The 19,275-nt window shown below is 34.9% G+C and overlaps 1 long non-coding RNA gene across 1 annotated transcript in view; it reads left to right on the top strand.

Annotated features, from left to right (window-relative positions):
- Positions 1-8,418, top strand: part of LOC107874898 — a 30,148-nt gene extending 21,730 nt beyond the window's left edge. Inside the window, exons 2-3 of the long non-coding RNA XR_001675638.2 lie at positions 2,867-2,914; positions 8,363-8,418. This is a non-coding gene — a long non-coding RNA (uncharacterized LOC107874898). The remainder of the gene's footprint in view (positions 1-2,866; positions 2,915-8,362) is intronic.
- Positions 8,419-19,275: the final 10,857 nt, after the last annotated feature.

Raw genomic sequence — 19,275 nt, 5'->3', positions numbered from 1 at the left:
CCACGGGCTATATGGAATCCACCCTTAACTCAACGACCAAGCCCCTGATCTAAGTTTGACTCTAGAATTAGAGTATGTAAATTTATATATCCCACACGTGAGATGTCCTAACTATCCTTCTATGTAGGATAACATATCATATATCCTGCATCGGCAAAACACGATTTTCAGAAATGAGCCTTTTCACTCAAATGCCTTCTTCGGGTAACCATCTAACTCTCTTTAAGACAAATTTTAGTTCATTAAAAACATGATTCATGCTCAAAATATTCATTTCTTTTCATGTTAATTGTTAAGGGCACTCCATAATAGGTATCATCATACCTAGACTTACAAGCCATATCATATCATATCAAATTCATGGACCTTCTCATTCAAAAACATGTTAATGACCACCAAAAGATTTAAACATCACACGAGATTTCTTATTTCAAAAGCATTTGAAAACATACGCAAGACACTCTCTTTTCAAGACTTTAACACTTGGTGTCGAGTCTTTTCATCAGTTACATGCAATTTTTTCATTAGGACACAAGAGCCTTTTTGAATAAGAATCAACTCTTTGAAAACATGTAAAATAACAATGCATAAAAGATAAAGAGGCATTATATCTCAAGAAATATCATCATTCCTAAAGCATCCCCAACACTAGTCATGCATAAATCTCATGATCGAATAAGGGGACTTATAGTTCATGCTCACAAACCCATTTCACAATTCATAATATATTAAGATCTTAAATTTCATCATGATAAGGGGGATTTTGTAAATCATACTTTTAAATCAGTTTTCAAAACTCATAACAAATGTACACATGACTATAAGTCAAGTTCATGGTAAGACCCCCCAGTAAATACATGATTTCATCAAACATAGGTTCATGATGCATGCTCTTGAATAATTTCAAAACCCAATACATACATATATATATATATATATGCATACTTATACACTTTAAAGCTTGTTAAAAACATTAAACTTACACCCATGAGAGTTAGGATAGTCCCACATAACTTGAAATCAAAGTGAACTTTGGGAAAATTAACCCTAGAAGCTTAAAATCCTCAACCCTAGGTAGTTTCCTCTCTTTCTTAAGGAAAGATGATTAGGGATTTTATTAAGGTGATATAACGTGTTTTAAGACCTTATGACCTCAATGTCCTTAAAATAAATTATAATGGAACACTTTTTGACACCTAGAAGGGGTTTACAGCTCGGACTCATCGTGAACCTAAGGTTTTGCGGCTCAGACCCAAAGCAAACCTCAAGGTTTGTGGCACAGATCCAACGCAAACCTGAGACAGTGTCTCACTAAAACACTCATAACATTTGATTTGGAACTCAGATTAACGAATAATCAGTTGCGTTGGAAAGAGGACTCAAAGATATTTATTTTCATATATAATAGGACACATAAAACCTTATATTCTAGGAGCAATGATCATTGGAAGTTGACCCAAGAAAAATAATATACTAGAATTCCATAGATAGGAAAATGTTTAACGTTAAGCTATGAGATATTTAAGACTTCAATCCATCTCTGAAGATGTTCCTACCTAAGAAATCACTATTCAGACTTATTTCTAAGTAGAAATCATAGGGTTCAGGTCTATGTACGTAGGAAAGACGGTTGAACTCCAGCCCAAAAATGTAGGGTCTTACAGTAAGAAAGTACTATTCATGGGCAAAAGCTAACATCAACTTCAAAGATGTACAAAATAGAGATATGTGACTTATTCCTATCAACTTCTGATGAGGTTTCTAGCAAAAAAAACTTTCAAAGAGGTACTTCTCGAAAGTCAAAGGCATAGACATTCATGTGGCATTTCAAAAGGTTCGTCCATAGTGCAGGATTTTGTCTGGTGAAAAAATAGAAAGACGACTTGAATAATTCATTAGCAATTGTTTCATCAACAGGAAGAGTATCACACATGCTAAATTTTCAACGCCAAAGAAAGATGTTAAAAAGTTATATCAAGAAAAAGAAGAGGTTTCTAAGTGAGTAAAAATTCTAAACAATATATAATGAAACAAATGGCCTCTACTTTAGTGGGAGAAGGAACAGTCGAAGAAGTTAAAAGTTGTAGGTGGATTTCCAATTTCTCTATGGGAGTAATGAATATAGTAACTTATCCCATCATTTAGGAGTAATAAATATGCTTATGCCCAACAGTATATATTGAATTATTATTATGGATTATGATGCATTTTTAAATGATTTCTTTTCCTTCTTTTTCTTCAAGGAGCTGCCATTAAAATCACAATTATTTTTATGATGAAAGGAATTAAATGTGGCTGTTTTTAATATTCTATAAAATTTTAAGGTGATTATTTCATATTTTAGAGGAGAAAAAATGTTAAAAAATCATAAAAAGATGTTGGTCATTGAATGGTGCCACATTAGCAGATCCATTATATATATATATATATATATATATATATATATATTGATTTATTAAGTGGGGTGAAAATCAAGACCAACCTTTATGAAGGTCATTTGCATGTAACTCAACTAATTCAATCAATACTTACCACCTCCCGCCAATTAGAAGTAATAGATAGAAAGACTGGAATTTTATAGTGGCAATAGACCAAGAATCCATGGCTACTGACCAATCTCATGATTTAGACCAACTTCTTGATAGTAAGTAGCACGTAGATTCACCCTTTTCTCTATTTTAAAGAATTCATAGATTTCTTTGAATTAACTTGTTTCTTGCATGTAGAGTCAGCTGGTTTTGAGTGGATATAGTTGTAGTATTTTTTTTTTTTTAAATAATGATCCAAAAGCAGAAATTTTGGGGGAAAGTGTTTGGATTATATTAAATTTGATTGGAAATTAATTCACCCTTGATTTTATTTTTAGGTGCTTTGGATGATTTTCAAGCCTCAATCTCACTTGTGCTTCTTAAAGGTCTCGTTCTGTTTCCTCTTGTGGCATGTAAATTTTTTATTCTGTTATATCTAATGGATAATGAATTGAGTTGTGATTGAAAAAGGTTGATTTTGAATGTAGAAATGGGGATGGATAAGACAAGAAAGAGAGTTCTTATGAGGTTCAAGGGCTTGGGTTAGTCCTTTACCGTGTGGTTTGATGGTCCTAAACTTCAAAATACAAGAATAATGCAACTAGATATTCGAACCAAGGTCACCTTGCTTATGCTTAAGTCCTAAGATGATCGTTGGACCAGTGTACCAAGTTAAATTTTGTGTTCCAAGATGCCTAATGAAATATGTGTCCTTATTCAGAGGTGTGTGTGTGTGTGTGTATGTATGTATATATATGTGTGTGTGTGTTTGAGTATATGTATAATTGTTTCTGAAGTTAACAGATGCATGTGCACCACTACACTTCCAAGTCGATCTGAAACATAAAGCGGAGCTACCTTGTCTAAGGAGAGTCAACTGGCATGCTTGACCCGACCCGACCCGAGCCGACCTAGGGCCTTGTCATAATGGACATCCCAAGTTCAACCGGGACCGGATACCACCCCCACTACCTAACCTAACCTCTAGTTGCCTTCCCTGAGTTGGCTGAATTTTGAGCATATAAATAAGATAGAAAATTTATTTAGTTCTAAACTCTGGGATTGGTCCATAATTGAGACTGACCCAACCGAGTCCAACTGCTCGAACCCAATCCAAACCATCCAACCGTACCAAATCAAACAAAACCATAGATCCAACCATAACCAAGTAAATTCCCTAAATAATTAAATATATGATCCCAAAATAAAATACGGTGGAACAGTGAGAAATTTTATCCAATGATATCAGCCCCAATACTAATGCCAATACTAAGGCTGACACCTGTACCGATCTCGCCCATTCCAAACCATAGTAGTTCCATAAAATTCTCTAACCAAAAGAATACAAAATCTTGTTGGTACATGCCCCCAACCATAGCCAAAACTAATATCCATCAATAATCTAAAGTATGAAAAGACATCCATGAAATAGAGCTTTCCAGAAAATGGAAGCTCACCACTTCAATCTAAATCTGACCCCCAAATGTCTGAATAATGAGTATAACAGCTAGTTCCTATACTGTGTGGGGATACTGTTACGACCTAAAGCTACCCCCTAGTCACAACAACACTTATTATGATCACAAGTGACCACAAGCTAACCCATGAGTTGGTACTTACTGAGAGCACTGAATAAAATATTAACATAACACATGTGCAGAAGATAAACTGAGAAGGCAATATAAATATAAATACTAAAATATCAAATCAATCACAAGCCGGAAACATCTAGTAAATACTGAAAACCCAACTGTCTAGCTGAGACAACTGATGAGACTGATTAATACTGACTAAATGTCTAACTAGCTGAGGAGTTGATGGGACATGCCTCTAACTAACTTTGATTGACTGGTCAAAATAAAATACTAAAGTAATTGAATAGAAGATAAAATATTCTCTATGGATGAGGACTCACCACTATGGCTACTAAGTAATGCTTTCTGTCTAACTACGATTAGGAAACTGACCTTCCGAACCTATGATATAATACATCATAGCATAAAGAAGAGTATGCGGTCAGTACTTTAAATGTATTGGTATATGAGATGAGGACTGGCTTAAATGCATGAGATAGCTAAGCATAAATGCATGAACATAAATTTTCTTAGTTGGACACCCTTACGATGACCGTCAAAGCTATGCCGATCTAATTTGATTGTATATCTCTCTTCTATTATTCTTAGACAGATCTCTCACTCTTGATGATTAAAGCCTCTTTAGCTCTGCCAGGCACTGGACAGGGTTAGCTCTATAAATATGTAGAGCCAAGTGTAGTATGGTGTAGTAGTAGGAACTTCTAGGCTTCTCTACGCCTAGGACACCATAATATCGAACCATGAACAAAGAAAGGCATAAGAGAAAAGCATATTGGCTAGTGATTATGAGGCCCCAATTCACACAGAAAGTTCCTGCTCTCTCTTTTAAATCCCAGGGATTGTCTCAGGGGAGAGGTTAGTCCCTAAAAAAGCGAGACTATTGGGAGGGGGCTTGGCACACTGAGAAGGATCTTCTTAAAAAATATATACTGGAAACTGTAGGGGGTATCATGTAATCAACATGCCTCAATTTGAGCTAATCGAGGTCCAATCTGTAACACCAGTTGGAAGAGTGTCAGTACCGTGTCATGGGTAACAACACAAGCTTTGTGGATCCACTGATCTAGAGTCCTAAAGAACTTAGGAGTCACCCTCTACTGGCAGGTTCTCTTATGAGATATGTGTTAACCCTCAACTAGAAAGAAAACATCTAAAACCTACGGTCACATCCTCTACTGGCAGGTAAGCCCCCATCCCTGAATTTGCTCAGTACTAAATCCTACTCCCAACTGAAATGACACTGGTACTGTACTGAACTGGGTTCAAGTATTGCTCATCATGATCATAAATGTGCAAGTATACTAATAAAATTCATGGATTAACTATCTGAGTATTTGAAAAGCTGAAATCATGTACAACACATAGGTATCGGGTGCTCATAACCCACTAGCACTGAATGAAACATTAATAATACTATATCAAAGCTTGCAATTGCAATACGAAAATCATAGTACAAAACTCAAGGCACAGACACTTTCCTCAATTATGAGAAAACATGAACACTGAACATGGGAAAGCCTTAAACATGGGAAACGACATAATTTCATGGCCAATTTCTTAATTTAGAGATTTAACATAGAAACATCAACACCCAACATATGAAATGGCTTACTCCACTTGGAAATACTTGTAAATATATCTTGTTCTTGAATTAACAAGAGATTCATGGAGCTAATTTATCTAGAATATGTAAACACTCATAATTTAAACAAAAGAGTATTTTTAGACTCCAGGAAGGGGCCCATGGATGAACATTCCACATACCTCACTAGATGAATTCTTGAAGATTCCTTGTGAATTTCTTAAACTTGAAGCTTGAATTCCTTGATTTATTGTGAAAGAGTTAGGGTTTGTTCTTGGGATGAAAGGTGGTTTTCTTGGGAGTATTTATGAGTAAAAGGGAAAATAATGCTCCTTAGGAGTCCTAATTTTGTGTTATGGATGAATTGGGTGAGGGGAATTTACCCAATTACCCTTAAATAATTAGGAACAAAAGTTGTACGGGAAAGGGAGGGGGCAACGCAAGCACTAGAGTGGTGGACTACCCTGAGTGATGCGCGCCTTAGAGTGGAGGACTAACCTGGGCAGTGCCCGCCTTACCCTGGCGGACTGGAGTGGGCAGCACCTGCCTATCCCATTGTTCTTTCTATTTTGGTTTTCCAAACACACCCTTACGCTCGTCTAAAAATTCCAAAACTCTCCTGAGACACACTCTGAACAACCTGATCATGAATCAACTCAAAAATCGATGTTTCGAGGTTAAGAAGACCTAAATTCAAATTATCAAAGTCTAAGGGTTTTGAAAATAACTAAGTCCCCAACACTTAGTGAATTATTTAAGCCTTGGGCCCCTTCAACATATAAATCAAGAGCTGAATTGAGCTAGAATCTTATGGGTTATTATAGATATAGCCGCCCGAAGATGGGTTAGCGTATGAATGCTAGCATAAACTTAGGATAAGGATAAATAATGTCATTTAATAGAACCAAGTAAAACTATCCTTATGAACACAACTCATATATATATATATATATTAACCATACCGGGAAAAGAGAATCGGGTTTAGCATGCATTTAAAACCTTTAACCAGGATTTGTGAAACTTAACCATCCTAAAACCACCCAGGAGCTATATGGGTCTAATGTAACCCCTTGAACAGGCCAAGATACGTGTAGCCTCATGAATCGAAGATACTATAAGAGTAGGGGATTCCCATGTATCCTTCACTCTCCATGATACATATGTACAGTGTACGTAGAGGATTTCCATATACGTCTTGAGTATAATATAAGGTCGCTATGACCTACCCCTTATTCAGCAAACATAAGTTTCCTGTGTTCATCCATTGGACTCCCACCTTCACGGTTAGCTTTCACACCCTACCATTATTACCTAATTAAAATCAATTTTCAACCAAACCATTATTCCATTATTATTAACTGAGGCTATTAGATAATGGCATTGTCATACTGACTATAACTTGCAAGTATTGCCCTTGGCTAAACCTTTTAGTGGTCAAGTGATTCCCATGTACCTATAGACCTATTATCCAATTAACTTGGGGGATTCCCATATACCCCATTAGTATTCATTACCATATTAACTTGAAGGATTTCCCATGTACCCAAAGTTTTAATTTTTATCAAATGATTTCGTGTTTTTGCAAGTGGGTTGTACCCATTTGCTTTAAATTGAATTTATGAATTTATAAAGTGTTCAAGTCTTAAATTGTATGATATTTCACCTATGTTATGTTTTGAATTGAGAATTTATGCTATAAATTTCATGTTACCACCATGAATTGATGTTTTCAAGTGTTTCCAAGATGTATGTCATGATCTACGCTTCATTATGAAATTGAGATTATTTGAGCATGTGTATAAACTTTAAACCAAGTATAAGTTTGGGTGTTTTCTTGAATATTATGTCATTTATAATGATTCAATAAGCAAGCGCTTTGTCTTTAAAGAAAGATTGTTTTGATCCTGAGTTAAGAATGGAATCCACATTAATTATCATTTAAAGTAAGAGAAACATAATTTAGTCTACATTATAGACCCTTGAGTTATTTTGAGGTGGATTTTCTAAAAGTTCTGAGCTAAGTATGGGAGTAGTATTTAGCACCGAGTTGGATATAATTCCAAGGTTCATGTCCCAGAACTACGTGCCATCGTAGGATTGAGATTTGTGGGCACGAGGCTGAGATAGTGATCACTAAAGTTGAGGCTCTATTCTGATGGAAAGAGTAAAACAGCTTTCCCCAATATGGATGAGATATTGGACTCTATGTAGCTCACATGGTTTATGTCGGTTAGAGAAACTCCTAAGTGTCCCGAGTCAAAAAGAGTCCCAGAGTTCCCAAGTCTTAAAGTTCCTAAAGTTCTAAGTCCTTAAGTTTTAAACAAGTTCTACTCTCCTTAAGATAAAAGCATGAGTCTTGAAAGTATTATTTAAAGTTTCCTTTAGCCTACAAGTTTTGAGAATAAGAAGAGAATACAGATTTTAGAATAAAGTGTAAAGACTCTCGAGATTTATATTAAATGCTTCCTTATTCATGATTCATGAGATTCAGATTTCAGTTTTTATTCTAGCTATGTGAGTCATCTATAATGGCATGCATGATTTCTATAAAGATTGATGATATTGTTTAACTATTGCATACACCCCCATATACTCAGTACATCCTTAAAGTACTAATCTACATATACGTCTGTGTGAAACATTGTCTCATAATGTAGGTACAAGTTGTAGCGTATACACCATATTCAGTCAGTTCGCAGCTTCCAGTCAGCAGTGATGAGTCCTTTTGATTCAAGGGCTCGAGTTAGTATACAGCTGAGTAGTATTGTATTTTCTTTATTCAGTCGTATTGAGTTGGGCTAGTTGGGAGTCATGATCCGTCTACCTATAGTCAGTACTAGGGGTGTTCATGGTTTGGTTAAAAACCAAACCGAACCTCGAACCAAACCAAACCGATTAAAAAAAACTGACATTGGGTTTGGTTTGGTTTGGTTAGTTTTAAAGTCTTAAAACCGATACTTATTTGGTTTGGTTTTGGTTTTACGCTAAAATAACCGACAAAATAACCAAACCGAACTAATAAAAATTATATATATATATATATACGCACACATATATACATGTATATATATGTATACATACACACATACATATGCATATATAAATTATTTATATATTATTCATAAATAAAATATAAATATTTTTTATATTTTAAAGTTTAATCATGAATTTAACTTTAGTCATAGCACTTTTAGTCATATGTCTCCATCTAGTTGATGGTACGTTATGAGATTCTATATAATTTTCGCACTTTGAATGACAAATGATATTAATTGTAAAATTATCTTATCGTCTATGGGATTTTATAGTTGAGTTTTATTAGACTATAGATAATCACTAGTTTTGAACTTTCTTTTTGGTCCCTATTAAGCAGAAAAATTATGTGTTTACCTTTTGGGGAGTTTATCATATCATTCTCTTATATGTAGTTTCTAAATACTTTTGTAGAAGCGTTCATATGGTGTTGTTCATGGCTTTGCCTAAGTATAACACTAAATTGACATCTTAGTTTCAAGGTTGAGGAACAACACTCAGTTGACATCTCATATGTTGGATTGAATTTTTTTAAGAAAAAATTCAACTTTTATCATTAAATAAAGTTATAAACCGAAAAACCGAACCGAACCAAACTAAACCGACGGTTATTTTTTGTGTTGGTTTGGTTTGGTTTTAGAAATTTAAAAACCGACTAAGTTGATTTGGTTATTGTTTCGACCAATAACCGACCCAAACCGATCCGTGAACACCCCTAGTCAATACTAGTAGAGGCTTCATAGATAGTTAGTAGTGTTAGTGTATTTAATTTCTGTTTTGTTTGTAATAACAGAGTTGTAATCTTATAAAATTAGATTTGTATTGATCCAGTTCAGAAGAGTTTTTTTTTATGTTTCTACTGATTTTGTTCAGATGTATGTATTTTATTCAGTTGCTTGTAAGTATGTCAGTAGAAGGGTTAGCTTAGGATCACTTGAGACCCTAAGCACTGTGTAACGTCTCGGGAAGTGTTTTCGGGGTGTTACACCTACAAGTATGTTATTAAGCAAAACCATTTCAAAACTATTTAAACTATTTAGGGTTCCATTACCAAGCTCAAGCCATGCATAAGTTCCATTGAAAATCCAATTTATGGTGAAAACATTGTTATAGGCATTTTATCAAACACATTGGGGGCATAGTATTTCCAAAACCAAACCAATTACCAAACAACCATTCCTATGCAACCAATTATCCTAAACCACCATTAATGTATAAAAAAGCATATTTAAAACATGGAAAAATCATAACAAAGCATTTATAACCAATTCCCCAAATCATATTTGAAAACCCAAAACCATACAACATTCAAATCATGAAAATATTGTATAAAATCCATGCCTTTAGTTGGAACTAACAATGAGGGAAGAGAATATGCCTTAAACCAAGATGACGATGGAGAGTAATCACCAAGACAAGCCCCAATTTACTCCTTAAGATGAAACCCTAGCTTCGTTTGACCAAGAATTTTAGAGAAAATTTAAGAGTGTTTTCTAAGTGTTTAAGAATATAATAGTAAGGAAAATAACCTCCCAATAGGAATATAAGTTGTGGGCCCTTATTAGAATAAGTGGAGAAACTTTTAGATTGCCCTCACTTAAACTGGATTTAATTCCCGTCATAGGGTAAAACTAACCTTTACGAGTCATACCCATCCTGTACAAGTGGTACCCACCTCTCGTACCATAGGTCTTGCCCCTTGGACCCAACATTGTCCAAGGTATGACATACATCCAAGTGTACAACTAGTACCTATAAACCGTACCCCTGGCAGAATAAAATCTCGGGAGGTTTGAACATTGACTACCATACGAGTTCATGGTACGATTTATACCCTGGCATATGGCTCATGGTGATGCACTCGTACTCAGATCCAACTTAAGTTACCAAGTCTAAGGTTAAGTGAAGTAACCAAACAACCCATATACACCTATACGACTCATACCACCAAAATCATATCCATTCCAATAACTAAATCCATCCCACGAACCAACACTGGTCAGCATACAACTGGACCATACCACCCATACCCAAGTGTACAAATCATTCCCCTATGTCGTATATTGCCCAGAAACTAGAAATCAAGGAAATTTTCTAAGGTCTAGAAACTAGGGTGTTTCAATTTCCCCCACTAGGAACATTTATCCCCGAATGACGGATAAGGTAGGGGTAACCACATGCACGAGTCATTTGCATTATCAAATATATTCCCAATCTTTAAAAAAGTTTGAAAACAAAGATGCAAAGATATTAATCTTTCTTTTAACAAACTCAAAAAATAAAGATGTGTTGAAGAACACATACCTTCCGCATGAATCCCAGGAGCAAAAAATAGATGTGGATACTTGAACTTCATGTCCTTCTCTGCTTCCCATGTAGTTTTTTCCACCTTATGGTTCCGCCAAAGAACCTTAACCAAAGCCACATCCTTGGTCCGCAACCGACAAACCTGCCTATCCAAGATCTCAACCGGTAACTCTTTATTAGACAGAGGGTCTGAGATACCCAACCATTACAAAGGAACAATTGAAGAAGGATTAGCAATGCACTTTCTTAACATGGAAACATTAAATGCCAGATGAACTGAGCTTAAACCAGAAGGAAACTCCAATTCATAAGACATATTTCCAACCCTTTGTAGAACTACATAAGGACCAACAAACTTTCCCTTTTTACCAAACCACACTACTCCCTTCATGGGAGATAACCTTAGGAACACCCTATTTCCAACCTCAAACTCTAAGTCTCTACGCCTTACATCCACATAGGACTTTTGGCAACTTTGGGCAACCTTAAGCATATCTCAAATCACCTTTACCTTTTCCATGGCCTAATAGACAAAATTTGGACAAAACATATCCTCCTCACCAAACTCAAACCAACCAATGGGAGATTTACACCTTCTACCATACAATGCCTCAAAAGGGGCCATACCAATACTAGAATGATAGTTGTGGTTGTAAGCAAACTCTAACAAAGGTAGATGCTCAATCCAAATACCACCATAATCAATCACATATGCTCGAAGCATATCTCCAATGTCTAAATAGTACTTTTGGCTTACCCATCCATCTGAGAATAAAAAGCAGTACTCAGACTCGTCTTAGTACCCAATCCCTTTTGAAAAGACCTCCAAAAACAAGATGAAAACTGTGTACCATGATTAAATATAATCAAAATAGGTACCTCTGTGCTTTTTTACAATCTCCTAAAGATATAACTTTGCATAGTCCTCAGCCAAAAAGATAGTCCTCACTGGCGAGAAGTGAGCAGACTTCGCTATCCTATCCACAATGACCCAAATCAAATCAATAGGCTTCGAGACCGAGAAAGACCAATAATGAAATTCATATTGATTACCTCCCATTTTTATTCAAGCAAATCAATTTCTTGATACAACCCACCAGGTCTCATGTGCTTAACTTTTACTCATTGACACACTATGCATTTGGTCACAAAATTAACCACATTCTTTTTCATACTATTTCACCAATACATCTTCTTGAGATCATGATACATATTCGTTGAGATGGGATGTACAACGTAGTATGATTTTTGCACCTCAGCCAAGATCCTTTGCCTCAAACCATTGACATCAGGAATGCACAACCTCCGTTGGTACCTTAAAGTACTATCACCTTAGATGTCAAACACCATTACCTTCTGCATACCTACATTACTCTTGATTTTCATCAAGATAGGATCTAGCACTTGCTTCTCCTTAATCTCTGCACCAAAAGACGATCGAATAACTTTCTATACCATCACACTACCATCTTTGAAGTCCAAGAAATAAACTCCAAGATTAGCCAAGCGGTGAATATCTTTCACCAATTCCCATTTTTATTTCTCCACATGAGCCAAACTCCCCTTGGACAACCTGCTAAGAGCATCAACAACCGTGTTAGCTTTACCTAGGTGATAGTGAAGACTCCTATCATAGTCCTTGAGAAGCTCTAACTATCTCTTCTGCCTGAGATTCAGCTCCTTCTGAGTGAACCCATAATGTAGACTTTTATGATCAGAAAAGATGTCTACGTGCACTCCATACAAATAATACCTCCATATTTTTAAAGAAAAAACCACTGCCAACAGCTCCAAATCATGAGTAGGATAATTCCTCTCATGCACCTTCAACTGCAGCATAGACAATCACATTTCCATGCTGGATCAAGACATAACTAAGTCCCACCATAGATACATCACAATAAACCAAAAATCCCTTACTGTCCTCAGGTAATATTAAAACTGGAGCCGAAGTTATCTTATCTTTTAACTTCTCGAAACTCCTCTTATAAGAATCTGACCAAGAAAACTTCATCTTTTTCTGAGTTAACTTAGTCAAAGGAGCAGCTATTGTTGAAAAGCTTTCCAAAAACCACCGATAATACGCAGCCAAATCCAAAAAGCTTCAAATGTTAGTTAGAGTCATGGGTCTAGGCCATCTTTTAACCATAATCACATTTTATGAATCCACAATGATCCCTTTGCTACAAATAATATGACCAATAAAAGTCACAACGTTCAACTAAAACTCATACTTGGAGAAATAGGCATACAACTGTTGTTCCTTAAAGGTCTACAAATACCACATGGAGGTGATTTGCATGATCTACCTTACTTTTGGAAAAAACAGAATGTTATCAATAAACATAATGACAAAAAGATCCAAGAACTGCCTGAAAATCCTATTCATCAAGTCCCTAAATACAGTCGGGGCTTTAGTCAAACCAAATGGCATCACCAAAAATTCAAAGTTCCTATATCGAGTATGAAAATCCATTTTAGGGATATGCTCTTCCTTAATCTTAAAATGATGATACCCAGACTGAAGATCTATCTTAGAGAAGAACTTGGCACCTTGCAACTGATCAAACAAGTCATTTATCCTTGGAAGAGGATACTTGTTCTTGACTGTCACCTTATTGAATTGGATATTCAATACACATCCGAAGGGAACCATCTTTCTTGCGCACAAACAACACCAGTGCACCCCATGGGGATACACTATGACGAACAAACCTCTTATCCAGAAGATCCTTAAGTTTCTTTTTGAGTTTCTTCAACTCAGCCGAAGCCATTCTATAAGGACGAATAGATGTTGGATGAGTGTCAGGAGCCAAATCAATACCAAACTCTATTTCCCTATTCATAGGAACACTAGGAAGATCATCCAGAAAAACCTCAGGAAACTCATTTACCATCAAAATTGAATGTTGAGAAGGACCTTCAGAGTTAGAATCCCTAACCCAGACCAAGTGGTAAAAACAACCTCTAGAGATTAACCTTCAAGCTCTAAGATAAGAAATAAACCTCCCCCTAGAATCTAGGGAACCACCCTTCCACTCTATAACTGGTTCACTAGGGAACCTAAAGACAACCTTACGGGTCCAATAATCTAAGGACACATAGCAAGAGTATAACCAATTTATCCCTAGAATAACATCAAAATCCACCATATATAACTCAAACAGATAGACCAAGGTTTGCTTGCTACCAACAGATATCATATACCCACATACTCTTTTAGTGATAACCGAGCAACCTACCAGGGTAGAAATAAAAAAGGATTCAAAACAACCTTAGGATAAAAATCAAAACACACAGCCATATTTGGGGTCACATAGGAAAGAGTGGACCCTGGGTCAAGCAGACAATACATGTCACAAGAAAATAGTTATAACGTACCAGTCATGACATCAGTGATGCCTCAAATTCCTGTCGATATTAAAGAGCATACAACCTATTCTGACCTGTGTCGATACCAAAAGTAGGAGCAGATGCTAAATTCGTACCACTAGGTGCAAGAGCAGAAGACGAAGCAATTCGAAGCTTTGACCACTCTCGGTGCACCTTTTTTGATCAAATAATTTCTAATTATATGGTCTGGCTGGCCACATATAAAACACTTATCCCTACCTTCATCACAATATCCCTGATGAAGATGACCAAAGAATCGGCAAGAAGGTCATGAAGAAGCCAATTGACCCCCACTCGTATGTGATTGGGCATCTTGTGCCCAAAATTTATCACCACCTTGCTGACGCCTATCATCTGACTACTTCGGGTAAGAAGCACTAGTAGTAAAGAAGAAACCAGAACCCCTCTACTTTTACTTCAGCCATTTACTCCATCCAGACCACCCTACTACTGAGCAGCACTCTGCTTAGAGAACCTACTTCTCTTACCCTGTCATTCCCCAAACTTTGCTTGTTTCCTCTTTTTCTTCTCCACCTGCTGCATATGGACAACCAACCTTGAAGTGTCTATATCTTTGATCAGAAAACCAATTTTAATTTCAAGGATCGAATTTTAAGATAGCCCAAAAATGAACTTTCTCATCTTTGCCCTCATGTCAGCCACCAAAATTAGGAGCATACTTTGACAGCTGATAAAACTCAAGGCATATTCCATGACAGACATTTTACCTTGCTTGAGATTCACAAACTCTTTCATCTTTACTTCTTTCAGCTCTTGAGGAAAGAAACAATCCAGAAAAGTATTAGAAAAAAATCCCATAAGGATAACTGCTCCACATCACCTATATCCCTATCCCACTCCTCGTACCATTGGTATGCAACATCCTTAAATTGATAAGCTGCAGAATTTACACCTTCCATATTTATGGCCTGCATCACCCTAAATATCTTCTCTATTTCATCCGAGAAACCCTAAGGATCCTCCTCCACATTCACACCAATAAAAGTAGAAGGATTTCATTTCATAAACTATCCAACCCCTCTGGCGTAATCAGATAAAACACCAAATGCATCTCACTCTAGGGATGGACATAAATACCAAAAAACAAAAAATTAAACCGGACCAAATTAATTCAATTTTTTGGTTTCGGTTTTTTGATATTTTGGTACAGTGTGCAGTTTATTTTTTTTCATAAATTCAGTATTCGGTTTGGGTTTTGCTTATTGAGTGTATATAATTCGGTATTCGGTTTAAACCAAATTATTATACAAGCCCAATTAATCTATAGGCCCAATCGGCCCAATCAGCCACCCAAATTTAATAAAGTATAAATAACATAAATATCAATCTTTTTGAAAGTAATTACATTCTCTCCCACTTTTTTAATTACTTTACCCTCTCTCCCTATTAATATACATAATATAGTCGACATATACATAGCATTCTGTGTGTATGTTGGGATTTTTATAATATGTTTAGGGAGTTGGAATTTTTTGTAATATTGAAAATATAAGTTGTGTATTTGTGTAATTTTTAGTTGGAAAAATTTCAGAAATAGCAACTATAAAGCCTTAATTGTAAGTTTTATAGCAACTGTTTCAAAATTACAAAAATAGCAGTATGTATTTTGTATTTGAGTAAACTGTTGCTAGTTAGATACATATACAATTAAAGACTGTGTTCCTAATATATCTCCAATTTGTTTCAGTTTAATATGGTAAAAAATGGTTTCTTAAATCAAGGAACATTTAATTTGACAGATTTCTTAACCTTTTAAAACTCTATTGTTACCGTAAACATTAAATTACATTTTCAAATTCAAATTCAAAACTGGTTTCCATAATCAGCTTTTCAATTCATATCCAAAATACTCATTCAAATTGAAAAACATTTTTCTTCAAATTTTTTTGTTATGTTGATCGAATAATGTCTTGAAAAAATAGTAAAAATACGAAGGTACAAATACAGGTGTTTATCAACAACTTAATTTTTAGTTGTCGTTTAAGAAAAATCTAATGCAAAATTTGCTGAAGAAATACCTGTATTTTTGAAGCAGTCATAGGTTTGAAAAAAAAATTAAATCGTATATAAATTTTAGTCATACTTGGGTGTTATAGTACTTATTTCATATTTATTAATATTTTTATTATTTTGAAATTTCTGGAGATTGACAATGGGAAGTATAGTTGTTCTTATTAAACACTCTGGTAGATGGACATATGAACAACAATATGAAGATTACACCAGTGATGTGATATTGTTGAGTATAAACTTTACATATGACCAACTTTACACAGTACTGGCTACTCACATTGATGTTGATTTGATGTACAAGTGTATTCAAATTGAGTATCAATTAACAGATAGGGAAGGGCAAATACGTATACGTAATGACATGGGTTTGAAGGTCTATATTATGCAGAAAAAAGAATTGAAGGATATTAGCATTTTGCCTTTGTATGTAAGTATTTCTGACAAGGAAAATTTCAGTACATTGGTATGTTCTTCGTTGTGTACTGGCGAACCTATGAAGATGTTTGTCACTAATAGTAACTTGGTAAATACAAGTACTGAAAGAGCGTTAATTGTTCCTTCTTCAAATCAATGTTTGGATGCATTTGAAATGGATACAACTAGAGTTATTATCTCAGAGCCACATCACAAACATATTGAGGTTGATCAAGTTTATATCTTGAAAAGTGTATTAAAATTGATAATCAAAGATTATACAATTCGAGAGAAGTTTCAATCACTATCTGTACGATCTAGTAAAACATGGTAAGTTTATTGTGAATTTTAATTTTTTTTTGCAATATGTGTTAATTGTATTTGAGCATATGTCTTTGTTTTTGTTTGCAGTTATACATTGTTGCGTAGATCCAGAAATTGTAAATTTTTATTTCGTGCATCTGCTATCGGCGAATCTATAATGTTTTATGTAAGAGAATTTTTACCTAAACATACCTGTCCGATCAAAGATAAGATTTATCCTAAATTGCATGGTACTAGTAAGTTAATTGGTGGTATAGTCAAACCAAAGTTAAAATGCCACAAGAGGAAATATAGTCCATCTGATATCAAAAGTGACAGGAAAACATAGGTATGGATTTAACATATATTATGTGTTGCCGAGCTAAGGAACAAGAACTTGAAGATTTAAGAGGAAAACCATCAGCATCGTACGGAAAACTACCTGCATACATACATGTGTTGAACACCAGTTATCCAGGTTCACATATAAGAATGAAAGAAAATAAAGACAATGAGTTTTTATATATATTTGTAGCACTAACTGCATTCATCCAAGGGTTTGATCATTGTAGACTTGTCATAGTAGTTGATGCAATTCATCTCAGGGGACTTTATACTGGCTGTTTCGTAGCTGCATGTACCATGGATGGAGCTGGTAAGATATATATGATAAGTATTTGACTAAAAAATATTTTTCAGCTGTATGTATTTATAATATACATATATGAATTATGTTTATGTGATCAGTGTCAGTTGTATTTGAAAATATACATGTACAGTAGAGTTTTGTTTGTGAACTGGAACTTAAGTAGTTTACTTCACAAATATTTCAATTTGTAAGTATTTATAATATACATGTGCATAATTTACATATGCAATAGTTCTATTTGTGCACTGGAAGTTAATTATTTCACTTCACATATGTTTCCAGGTTTATGTATGTATTTATAATATACATATGCACTATTATATTTTATAAAAATCAGTTAAGCTTTATTTTTTTTCAACATGCAGGACATATATTTCCTTTGGCTTATGGTGTACTGGACTCTGAAAATGATGCATCTTGGAGGTGGTTTTTCGAGAATCTGAAGGAACCATATGGTGAAAGAAAAGATATGTGTGTCATTTCTGATCATAATGCAAGCATCATAAAAGCTATTAGTGATGTGTATAATAAGGTACCACATTATGTATGTATGTGTCATCTATGAGGAAATGTGAAAAAAATTCAAAAATCACATGATGCATTAACAGATGTCTTCTATACTATGGCAAAATCATATTTGAAGATTGAATTTCACATGTTAATAGAGAAAGTGGAGGCAGTTGATGCTAGAGTGAAGAATTACTTGGAATTGGCTGGTTATGATAAGTGGGCTAGATCGTATGCATACGATCATAGAGGATGGACTTTGACTTCAAACATTGCCGAGTCCATTAATGTTGTGCTGGTTTCAGCTAGAGAACTACCAATAAATGATTTTCTGGAGAAAGTTAGATTGATGTTTGGAAGATGAAACTGTGAAAATAGGCAGCAGGCGTTGTATACTTTTATGGATCTTATTGGTAAATTTCAAAAAATTCTTCAACAGAATGAAGCAGAGTGTACACGTATGAAGGTATGATGAATTTTTTGTAATCATTTTATATATATAATAGTATTTTCAATTTTTATATGAACTACATATCTTTTTCAAATAATAAATTAAGGAAAATATATTCTGTAAAACAAATACATATGCAGGAAAGAAATACATATTTTGCGAACTTGCAATATACATACATTGAGATGAATTTTATTTTACTAATTATTTTTTTTTAATAATTTCAGTTTATACCTACATCAGAGTACATCTATACAGTCCATGACAAGGAGAAACATTTTATTGTTTGTCTTAAGGAAAAAAAATATTCTTGCAATGCATTTTAATTGGATGAGATACCGTGTGTTCATGCTTGTGCAATTCTTGATAGCAAGAATTTCAAGAAGGGATCATATTTCTCTGATCTATACAAGCCAAAAACCGTCTTGAGAACATATGATCTTCCAATTTATCCTCTACCACACAAAGATGACTGGGTG

This window comes from Capsicum annuum, chromosome 6 (genome assembly GCF_002878395.1).
Source record: "Capsicum annuum cultivar UCD-10X-F1 chromosome 6, UCD10Xv1.1, whole genome shotgun sequence".
Classification (NCBI taxonomy): Eukaryota; Viridiplantae; Streptophyta; class Magnoliopsida; order Solanales; family Solanaceae; genus Capsicum; species Capsicum annuum.
Note: the sequence above shows the minus strand (reverse complement) of the source record. Positions and strands in the feature narration are given on the sequence as shown.